Genomic DNA, 12,130 nt, shown 5'->3' on the forward strand with positions numbered 1-12,130 from the left:
GTCTTCCTTGCTGGAGAACATCTCTCTTCTAGGTTCCAGAGGCTCACCTCTGCCTCATTGGTGCACACCCTGCTTTTGGGCTCAAGGGGTTCTCCTCTTCATTTCACTGGAGCGCACCCCTCTTCTTCGGTCCTAGGGGCTCATCTCATCCTTACTAGAGCTCACATCCCTTCTGAGGTTACAGGGGTTCATCTATTCTTCGCTGGAGCACACCCCTCTTTCTGGTGCACCAGGATGCACATCTTCCTCACTGGATCACACCCCTCTTCTGGGTTCATGGGGTTTCCCTTCTCTAGGGCCCTGCAGCTTCTTCAACAAACTCCTCTCCTTAGTGCCCAGCACAGAGACTTTCTCTGTCTGAATCTTTTTTTTTTTTAACTTTTATTTTTGGCGGCAGAAGTTTACAAGGTACACACATCAAGGCAACAAGCATGACTAAGCAACATAAGGTGGAGCAATACATAAAACATAGTACATTAGTAGTAGCATTGTCAGGTAATGGTCACATACGATTCATACGAGTACGGGATCCTGTAGTAGGAGTGGTCATTGAAGGAGTGGGGGACGAGCCAGAGCTGGAAGCGACCTCGCCTTGTCTGTTAAGGTAGGAGTTGAATTCCACCGAGATGTTCTTGGGGCGAGAGGTGGCGTCGAGCATGGATATAAATTCTTCCTCACAGTTTCACGACCAATTAAGCATATGGAGCCATTTCTGGTGGACCGGGGGGAAGGGACTTTTCCAGCTCTGGAGAATGCATTTTTTGGCTATCATACACCCAATATTGAGAAATCTAGCCGAACATCTGGTGTCATCAGTATTCCAGACTCCAAACAGGACGGCCAAAGGATCAGGGTCAATAACCGTTTCAGTGATGGCCATGAGTGTTTCTAGGATACTTTCCCAAAATCTAAGCAACTTGTCACAAGACCAGAACATGTTTAAGTGGTCAGCTTCTGTGGCCCCGCAACGGGGGCAGAGATGCGCCGTAGTGCGAGTGAACCTCGAGGTCCTATGCGGGGTATAGTAGAGTCTATTTAAAAGTTTGTACTGCATGGCGCGAAAACGGAAATTGGGGGAGACTTTATTGGGTGTGTAGGCACATATTGCCCCAGGCCCCGTCTGATAGTTCTAGGTCTAGGTCTAGTTCGCTAGCCCATTCAACATGTGCCTTGAGAGTGGGAGTAGGGGTAGCATCCTGTAGGATCTTGTAAAGTGAAGAGACCATTCCACGGGCACCGCCTGAGTTGGCAATATATGCAATGGCCGATTTGTCTGGGGGTTCAGCAGGGAATGTGGGCCATTTGGTGCGAAACGCGGCTCGTAATCTATAGTTTTGAAGTGTCTCCAAGGCAGTCCCGGTGTGTCCCGGTTTCCAGGTTTGGGGGTCAATGAACCTGCCATCTGGGTAGAAGTCCGTCAGTGCTTGGTATCCCAGCTTCCCCCAGTGTCGGGCCAGCGCCGCATCATGAGTGGGTTCTAGGCCGTGGAAGGCCCACACAGGAAGCCATTTGTAATACGGGGAGGCTTCAGGTGTCTGAGATAACAGGTGAGCCCAGGCTTGAAGGGTCGTGTTGATTGGGTCAATGGGAGAGTCGGGCGTGTATTGCCGATGCAGTATGATGGACATTAGGTCGATACCAGCAGCTGCCAGTCGCTCCAGTTTGATATGGGGACGCACCGGAGTACCAGGGTACCAGTGAGTGGCATGTTGGGCCTGGGCCGCGTGCCAATAAAGTGACAGATCCGGAGCCGTGAGTCTCCCTTGTCTGTATGGGAGTGTCATGTCCGTCCACTTTTTGCGTACTGCGCCAGAGTGCCAGAGGAACTGTGCACACAGTGTGTGTAGTCTAGTAAAATATTCCCTCCCGGGCCACACGGGTACGTTACTAAACGTGTAAAGGAGTTTGGGGAGTAGGATCATTTTGATGAGGGAGAGCCGTCCAGCAATGGATAGTGGAAGGGCACGGCACCGTAGGATTTTTGTCTCAACTATTCGTGCTACCGCGGTGTAATTATCAGCAAGGAGGGTGGATTTGGCTAAGGATATTTGCACACGCAGATATCTAACGCCATTCGGTGACCAGCAGAGGGGGTATTCAGTGGGGGGCTGCTGGGTGGATTCAGTGAGCGGGAAGATCTCTGATTTTGAGTAATTAATAGTGAAGCCGGAGTGAGTGCCAATGCGAGTGATATCTCTCAATATCGGGTCAAGATGTGTCGTGGGGTCTCTGATATATAGCAAAACATCGTCCGCATATAGAGATATAATTTCGGGGCTGTCTATCAATCTTATTCCCCTGCGGGCGTGATGAGCACGGACATAGTCTGCCATCGGCTCTATTGCTAGAGCAAATAGAATCGGAGAAAAGGGGCATCCCTGTCGGGTACCCCTGAAGAGTGTGAAAAGATCAGATGTTAATGTATTGGTTCTAACCCACGCCACAGGAGAGGTGTATAACAATTTGATGAAACTAAGCATGTTTGGGCCGATGCCCATAGTCTCCAGCACCAGCCATGTGTATTTCCAGGAGGCCTTCTGGGCATCCAGCGTGACCCCCACCGCTTGCACATCCTGATCAATGCGGGACATCACGTTGAACAATCTTCTGATGTGGGAGGTAGACCTTCCAGGTACAAAACCGGCCTGGTCTTCATGAACTAAGTATGTCATAATGGGCAGAAATCGGTTCGCTATAATTTTTGCAAAGATCTTCGTGTCAAGATTCATAAGGGAAAGGGGTCTGTAGGACCCGCATTCATCATCAGGTTTACCAGGCTTGAGCAGCACTGTAATGGCTGCCTCGCGCATGGAAAGGGGGAGGATAGAGAGTCGGAGCGATTCATCCCAGACCTGAAGTAGCCTGGGAGCGATTATGGCGACGTGTTCTTGGTAGAAATCAGCGGTTAGGCCGTCAGGTCCCGGGGCTTTACCTTTGGGCAAGTCAGAGTTAGCTGTTACTATCTCATCCAGTGTAATTGGGGAGTGCAATTCGTCTCGAGTAGTGGAGGAGATCTCTGTGGTGGGGATCTGGTTGAGGAGTTCTCTCATATATTGTTCAGTGTGTTCAGCAGGTTGAGAGTAGAGAGACCTGTAGAACTCAGTGAATGTGTCTAGGATTTGTTGGTCAGCCCATTGAGCGTTGCCATGTTTATCCTTAATGGAGGTTATTTGCGTTCGGCCAGATTCCCATTTGATCAGTGTCGCTAACGTTTTCCCGGGCCTATCCCCCTCCCCATATTTCCTGGCTGCTTGTGGGCGGCTAAGGTATTGTATTTCGCTGACGGCGAGTTTGTTGAATGCCTGGAGTTCATCGGAGACCTGTGCAAGTATGGCAGGGTTAGCCCTAGCGGCACATTGCAGTTCCAATTGCTTCAGTTTGGTTTCAGATCGACCCAATGCGGCTCTGATTGTTTTCAGCACCCCAGCCTCCTGGGAGATGGACATACCCCTAATATACACTTTAAAGGCGTCCCACCGGACTGCAGCCGAGGTGTCCCGAAGAGTGTTGTGTTCAAAGAAAGACAGAATGTCAGCAAGTATTTCAGCCCTAAACACAACATCCCTAAGGGCCTCGGATTTGAAACGCCAGGTGCTGAATGTCGGGACAAGTATCCCCAACTTCGCCGAGATTTTGATCGGGGCATGATCAGACAGTGTGCAAGGTAGGATCTGGGAGTCCACCACCCCGCCCATGACTCCCCTTGACACAAAAAATAGGTCTATCCTAGAAGAGCTATCGTGCAAAGATGAATAGTAAGTGTAATCCCTCAGTTGGAGGTGTAACGTTCTCCAAATGTCGCAGATGTCAAGGGTCATAATGTGGGAGTGCAGTCTGCGTGCAGCACTGGACAAAGAGCGGGGAGCAGTTCCAGTCCTGTCTAGGACTGTGTCAAGAATAAGATTTAAATCTCCACCCCAAAAGATCGGTATGCCCACATATCCCAGTAGTATGGTAGTGATGTTATCAAAAAATTCGGGAGAGTCCACATTGGGGCAGTAGGTGTTGACAAGTAGATATTCTTTGTTAGCCAAAGTACAATGTAGTATTACATAAGGTCCCTTGGGGTCGGTGTAACTTTTGTGCAATGTGAACTTAATGGATTTATGAATCATCGTTAGTACTCCCCTGGATTGAGTGGAATAGGAGGTAAAGAATCTCGCAGGTCCCCATGCCGGGGCCATAGTTCTAGGTATGTGGCCGTTGGAGTGTGTCTCCTGTAGGAGCAGTATTTTACAGCTGTGTCTGTTGGCATAAGCTATGATTTTGCGGGCCTTGGTATGATTGCTTAACCCACGGACATTCCAGGACATTATGACGGTAGACATTGCAGTGACAAATAAACCATTATACCACACATATTCTCAGTGGACATCTCGGATCCAGCAATGGTGTGTGCCCCAAAGTTTGGAGTCAATCCTGCAATCGTGTCCCTTCAGTGCTCGCACCATGCAACCTTGTGTGCCTTTTTTAGATAACATCCCGTACACACCCCCCACCCTCACCACCAACCCTAGTTTAGCAGTGTGAACCCCACCCATCCTTAACTGCACACAGTCGGATCGACCCCAGCATGATCCAGCCTGTGCAGGAGCCCAACAGGGGTTAACCCAGAACAACGATATGAAGAACAGTGCAATCGCAGTGGGGTGCGCTATTGCCGTGTGCTAGCACGCTTGGAACCCAGTGGGATACGTGAAAAGACAAGCAGTGTTTGCGGTTTGGTAATGCATGTCGCTGCATCTAACAGTGGCCATGCCAGGCCTGAATGTGAATCAAAGGAACGTTACATTCAACAACAATAAGAAGTCAACATGGTCACGATGAGTAGTTCAACATTATGGTAATTTAACAGTGCATATCTGAGAGATTAGGTGCTGTGAGTACAGCCCGGATTGCATGGGACATGTGAATGTGACAGCAGGATAGTTGTGGAGGAGGCTAATGAGCGATGGAGCCAGCAGACCGGCTGGCCAAAGGACGATCAAGGGGAGCAAGCTTCGGACAAAGTTCAGTCATTCTCCATCATATCCTCAGCGGGTGGATGAGGGGGAATATGCGCTTCTATGAATTTCACCGCTTCCGAGGGCACCGTAAAGAAGTAAAGTTTGTTGTTGAATGTGAACTTTAGACGCGCAGGGAATAGGATGGCATAAGGAATGCTTCTCTCCCTGAGCAGTTTCTTAACTCCAAGAAATTGGTGACACTCCTGCTGGACTCCGGTCGAGAAGTCAGGGAAAATTCAGATCACCTGCGAGTCCATTCTGAGCTCACCCTCTCACGTGTGAGGTGGAGAATCTGGTCACGATCTCTAAAACTCAGAATTTTTGCAATAATGGGCCTGGGAAAGTCACCAGGTTTGGGGCGTGGGGCCAGTGCCCTGTGGGCCCTTTCGATTGTAAAGAAGGGGGACAAATCCGGGTTGCCCAGCAGGTCTTTCAAGAGGTTTTCGACTGCCAATTCGAGTCGGCCCTTCAGCACATTTTCCGGGACCCCAATAATGCGTATATTATTCCTCCTTGATCTGGATTCAAGGTCATCGCACTTAGCCTTTACTGATTTCATGTCCGTGACAAGGGTGGCCACTGTACTCTGCAGTGTAACTATATTGTCCTCACTGGCACCGATTCTATTTTAAGCCTCAGTGATCCGCGTCCCCTGTTGATCCAGTTTGGCCCTAAGAGATGCCACATTAGCATTTATATCGTCTAGGTTTTCGTGAAATGCAGCAAAGTTTCTAGCCATAGACTCCATCATGGCCGTCAGGTCCGCAGGAGGCCCTTCCGCGGGGAGTGGTGAGTCGGTCTGGTCACAAGAAGAGTGGGCCGACTCGGATCTCGGGGTGGCTTTTGCAAATTTATCCATAGCCCCAGTTTTACTGGTATTCCTGGACCTGTTAGACATTGTGTAATATGAGTAAGTGGAATACGGGTGCTGTATATGACCTGGGGCTGTGCAAAGCAAAAGGTCAAAGGAAGATCATCAAAAAAGCCAGATGTAGCAGTAGCCCACAGGGTTTTCAGAAGCGTATTATCCAGGCTCCTGAGCCAGGGTGTAGGGGAGGCAGTGTCTGGGGAGACGACCATGCAGCGCGCCTCAATGGATCATATGAGGCAGAATGGGTAATCGCCGCGGGATCCCAATGTCGTGGAGTGCAGTGATGAGGGAGCGGGGGGTATCAGCCAGAGCGGAGGGGTCGCGGGAGCGCCCGCCCCCAGTATCCCCCCCCAGCTCCTCACCCCACGCTTGTGCAGGATCCGGATGGCGGAGTCTCCAGCGAGCCCGCACGAAGTCCACGGGGGGATCCCACGCTGTCAATAGCACAGTTTCAGCGCCGCGCTGAGGGGCCCCCCGGCCGTAGGTCCGGCGGGGGCGATCTCCACGATGGGTCCCGCGGAGACACGGAGGCCGCGGGAAGAAGTCAGGCAGCGGCGCCGCACGGGCGCAGAGCGGCGGATGGCTGCGGGGGATCCCAGCGGCAAGGCCGCGATGTCTGAGGCAGGATTCGCCCACGCGTATCAGCGCAGGTCGTGATGATGGCCTCCGCGCTCCCGACCAGCTACAGACCCCAGGCTCCGGGAGGCCAGCGATCGAGCCAGGGAGGCGGGCGGCGAGAATAAGCGAGCAGTAGGGCCGCTGGCAGCGGTGGGCCCCAGCTGAGCAACCCATCCCCCGCACAGCGGCCGAGCGGCGGCCCAGTCAGTCCAACGTGGGGCCGCGTCACCGGCCGAACTCAGGCCCAGGAGGTCCGATTCGGGCCAGATTTTCACGGGCAGGTGGGGCGAAGTGCATGCAAGGCAGGAGCCGGATTAGAGGATGGGGCAAGATGTTAGACCGCAGATGAAGGCAGATATAGAGCGGCGGCACACGGAGCTGGAAAGCTAGGCAGCCATTTTGTTGGCTGCTCAACAGCGCCCCCTCTCTGTCTGAATTTTAACCTCATTTCGAAAGCCCTCACCATCCTCTAGTTGGCTGAGGCAACCCCACAGAATGATTGGATAATTAGTTTGCTAGTTCCAGCCAGGGGAAGGAAGTCTTTAAAAGGCGTACAACTATTTTTGATTTTTTAAGTTTGCTTCCAGTGCAGAATTGGTGTTTGTCTGCTGCTCTGCTCCTCTTTAGCCTACTGGATGTTCTTCTGCAAAGTAGTTCGTTTTCTGAGGTCTCTGGTGCTTGAAAGGGCATCGCAACATACAGGAAAACCTCTCGTAAAGTTCCCACATGTGCAAAATAGTCTTTCCTTTGGAGGAATGAGTTCTCCTTTACAAGTGCTGTTGTTGGGGGCAGGGGAGATTTTTAATTAATTAGGCTTTTCCCTTGAAGGATCCCCACGTTTTCTGTAAGGGTTCTCTCAGAATATGCTAGTGTTTCCCCATGGCATATCTTTTTCTGAACCCATGTTAGACATTCCGGAATCTGCTGCAGGTTTTGAAGCACTAAACATGATGCATCTTGGGAGATGCAGTCCAGAATGTCTTGTTTCTTTGGGACCTCGTAGATACCAACCAGTTTCTTTCTTGGCAGTGGGGAGGGAGTCGAGAATACTTCTGGGGGTGTTCTGTCTAACATCCAGGGTCTGATTTAGCGAGACTCTGGTAAGGTCTTTGGGCAGAATCCTGTGTCGGTAGTCTTCAAGAGTCTCCCACCCCCTGTGCATTAATTCTTCTCCTTTCACTAAATAACATTGAGGATTCTTAACTGGTTGGATCATAGTGTGTGTTTGGGTCCTATCATTTATACTCTCAGGCAGACAGTGGGCAGGAAACCAGGTTGGGACTGTGACTTTGCACAAATCACTGAAGTGGCTTTGGAGTGTGTGCATATACCCATGGTCCAGTGATTCCTGCTGCAGATGTTCTAGTGCATGAAAACACTCAGCTTTACCTTCACCTCCCATCGCTCACCTGCAATTCACCTTTAAACCTACAGAAGCTGAACTCCCTGCTTCTCTTCACATAGTACGGTATGGTATGGTAATGTTTATTTGTAAAGCGCCTATGCACAAGGCAAGTGTTTCAAAGCGCTCAAGGAGGAAGGGAACAAGGAGGAAAACAGTCGTTCAGAGCCCTTGAAATTCTGAAATGATAAGTCTAAATAGGCAGAGTAAGTGCATATGATACAATTAACAGTGGAGTAAACAGCAAATTGGTCTGACCATTCTGCAGTTTTCCCAAGTGCATTAAGGCGCCACCATGCAGGGAGTGAAGATGAGGGGGAACAGACAGACGATCTTCAGGCATGGTGCATTCGGATCGCACAAGTGCACAGATGGTTATAGGGGAGGGCGAGGTGAAGGGGGGAGACTCCTAGGCGGGATCCAAGAGCACCCAGTCGGTGGAGGCTGGGGGAAGTGCAGAGAGATGCCAATCTCTTGGGTCATGACTCAAGTGCAGTGATGATGAGGCGAATGCAAGAGGACTGGCGGGGGTGCCAGGGACCTGTGAGACTCACATGCTTATAACAATAGGATCTTCAACACTCACTGCCCATAACAAGTGACTGTGGGCCATTTTACCACTATTTTCTCCCTCATGATACATCCACCTTTGCATCAAAAGATGAGATGGCCTCCCTCCCGTTCTATGCACCTTTTCGGTACCCAGGTTTCCACAACTAACCATCTTTTGAATATCAAGGCTGTGGGTGAAGAGTGTGAATGGCACCAGGAGAAATAATCCAATCTTGCTATAGTTCTTGATCAGCTACAAAACTTCTAGGAAACCATATATGATACTCAAACAGGCTCTCTGCAAAACAACCGCTCACGCCTGTAACGAGCCCTTGACCAGTGCAGAAAGTTTGAGACTGCCATTTTTTTTTAAACAGCGTAGTGCTGTGTAACTGAATTAAGGTTTGTGGACAGAGGATGCTAGATGAAGTGGCCAGTTCCCGTTCCCAGAGCTTTGGGGGTGAATCTCAGTTTAAGTTTAATGTCTTTTTGACCGCTGCCCGTCTTTCTGGATCTTCATACTAAACGAAAGAGGCAGCAGAATGTAGGCCCAGTAAGGCTGCCGTGGAGAGCCAAGACCGAGATGAATTGTGGTTTGGAAGAACGGTTTCCAGACATAGTTTCGAAAAAAAAGGATCAAATGCCCTTTTTTTCAAAACCAGGACCAAAACATTTTTTTTAGTTTTGTATGCAGAAAAAAGTTTTTTAAAAAAGAAAATGGGGGTAAAACAAACTAAAAAAATGGCATTCGTAACTTTTTTCCCGCACTTTTGGTATCGAAAAAAAGGCATTAGTTCCTTTGTATTTCGACAAGTCACCTACAACCGGAAGAACAGGGAGATGTGAAAAAAGCAGAAGTGACTTTAGGTCAATTGAATATGAAATTGCCCTTTGCATGTGGAAAATACTCCAAATGAAACACTTGCAAACATTTCTGTATAGAAAATAAAAATCATTGAACTATCTTGATAGCCACCTCTTATCAATCACTAGTGGTACCACCCGGCGTAGCACGGGTCTTTAGCAGACACGCAGGTGGGGGTCTGCTACAGCCTTGTGTATGTTGTATTGTGTCATAACTTTGGATTCCCATTTTGGGGATCACAGATTCAAGAATGATTTTTAGACATTGGGAATCTAAACATCGGCTGCATGAAGCATTCTAGCAGAAAGACTTCTGCTTTGGATGCCAAAGTGTCTTTCTGATACATAAAATGTGTTTATTTCCCAGCTTTTCCGATGGATTCTTTAACATTGTCTACACTTGCATAGGTTTTTCCTCGGGTGTTCCCCCATTCAAGGGCAAGTTGTGAAATCTCCGACTACTTCCTTCTTTCTTTATGGTTAAGAGTGGTGTGACATTTTTGAAACAATTGTTACCTCCTTTTTATATATCCGTGGTGCAATGTGTGGGCCTGCTAAAGTGTTATAACCTAGAGGATATGTGCAATTTCAGGCATAAAATAGACATGTTGTATTATGTTGTTTGGCTGTTATACTCTGCATCACTGCCATTCTTATGGTGTCTTAGAGATATAAGATTGACGGAAAGGGTGGCTGGGATTGGTTAGTGTAGTCGGATGGAAGGTGCACGAGAGCTTTGCTGTTGTGTTGATGTGCACAGGATCCGAGCCTCCGCTCCACTGTCTGTGATAGTTCAACCTTAAGTATTTGTTTGATCCCCGGGGTTTCTTAGTCCAAGGTGTGCATGGAGTATGCGTGCCGCCGGTGGCTAGCTCTGTTCTGTGATTCAAGGCAGCATCAAGGCCAGTGCTACACGCTATGGCAAATGGCATGTGAATCTAGCAGTGGAATGCCCCAGGGCCTCGGCAGGAGCAGATCCCAGAAGACCAGCTAGAGATCAAAGTGGAAAGATCTGAACTCAGTTGTTTGCCAACTCCCTATTTAGTGGGTCGTGCTGCTTCCACTTGTGATCTCTGATGTGGTTACCTACTGCTTTATCCAGGGCCGGAACAAGATGGAGCGCAGTCTTGCAAACCGCCGTTCCGGGTAGGCCCAAACCCAAGTGCAGCACTAGCCCAGTGATCTCCCAGATCTGCTCTCCAGCTCTGGCTCCCACTGTCACCCATAAGCGGGCCAGAAACAGAGCGGTTAATTTGCAATCTCGGTGCAGACACATCCCAAGCCTTAAATCCCTTGACAGGCTGTCCAAATGAGTATATATGTCTTGTAATCCAATATGCATTACTTGCGAGAAATTCGTGCTTCAATCACTATCACAGACATATTTTACAAAACTCTTGTCTTTCTTATGTTCCAAAACTGCTCTTTGCTTTCATGCAGGTCGCCAGGTTTGGGTTCCATGAAGAAAGCAGCCTGACCTGGGCTGGGACGCCATTCCCCAGACCCGCCCACATCAATCTGACCTCTCATCACTGGCCCCTGCACGAAGTGAGCAGGATATTACGGGGGTGGGAGGCATTTTCAGCCCTGGCTTTATCTAAAGTGTTAGTAACCTGCAGGGATGTGAGGCTCAATGTCTACTTTACAAGGTTTCATGTGTTAATATCCCCGGAAACATATTGCCATACAAAAATATCACCATATTTTTGTGGCGATATTAAGCTATGAAACTTGCGGGGGACAACCCTGCAGCCCCCATATTTTTTAAAACGGAGCGTGGACACCCCCGCAACTCCCCGTCCCATTTAGCCCATAAATTATGCCCAGCAATAATATCGCCTATGGCCTTACCCCACAACCATATATATGGCGATATTATTGGTGGGGATAATATTACCTGATACCCTTTAAAATAAATATATGGCAATTACATCGCCAACTCCTGCTTAAGATACATGACAAGTCAATCATTTACCTGCCATAATAGTTGGACGCAATGCTTTAAGTGGGCCGGGGATGATCCCAGGCAGTCTCCAAAAAGTGGGGCTGAGTCGGGGCTCTCCGGTCCCACCACAACATTGGCAGGCCACATTATCTGGCCCATTATCACACCGTGGCCGCAACGGGAGATGCGCCCGCCATTAAGTCAGGCAACCTGACAGAAGTACCAGCCAGCCACAGTCGCTGTGGCTTGAACATCTGTCGGTCACTGTAAATTCCTCTGGCGACCCCTCACGGGAGGGGTCGCCAGAGGAAGTTACTGTCCTTTTGTTTCCCCACCCCACTTCATAGGTCGCTGAGGCTCTTTAACCCTCCACGAACCTGGGGACTCCCTGCCCTATTTAGAGGTTTATAAAAGATGGCTTGAAAAGTACACAATTCAAGCCATCTTTTATAAAGCTTTTCCGGCGGACGAAGACGCCTCAGGCTTTGTCCGTCGTCAAAGCTTTATAAAAGATGTATTGAATTGTGTACTTTTCAAGCTATCTTTTATAATCATAGAAATGTTTTAAAAAGATGGATTGAAAAGGACGCAAAGCATACGGTATGCACACAAATATATAAATGTCATATATCTGTGTGCGTACCTTACTATGGTTTGTGTACTTTTCAAGCCATCTTAAAGTCCACAAACCATAGTAAGGAACACAAACAAATATATACATGTAAGCATTTATATATTTATGTGCTATGGTTTGTGGACTTTTGTAGGCCACGCCCTCCCACAAGCCACGCCCCCACACGAGGACCCGCCCAAACCCCTCGATTTCTTACCCCATTTAAAGCCCTGGTTGGAGATTATGACTTTACATCGTA

At 49.0% G+C, this 12,130-nt stretch overlaps 1 protein-coding gene across 1 annotated transcript in view; it reads left to right on the forward strand.

Annotated features, from left to right (window-relative positions):
• PPP2R3A (protein phosphatase 2 regulatory subunit B''alpha) overlaps window positions 1-12,130 on the forward strand; it is a 564,984-nt gene that overhangs the window by 171,976 nt on the left and 380,878 nt on the right. The window lies entirely within an intron of this gene.

The sequence above is a fragment of the Ambystoma mexicanum genome, chromosome 10 (assembly GCF_040938575.1).
Source record: "Ambystoma mexicanum isolate Mex_15411 chromosome 10, UKY_AmexF1_1, whole genome shotgun sequence".
Classification (NCBI taxonomy): Eukaryota; Metazoa; Chordata; class Amphibia; order Caudata; family Ambystomatidae; genus Ambystoma; species Ambystoma mexicanum.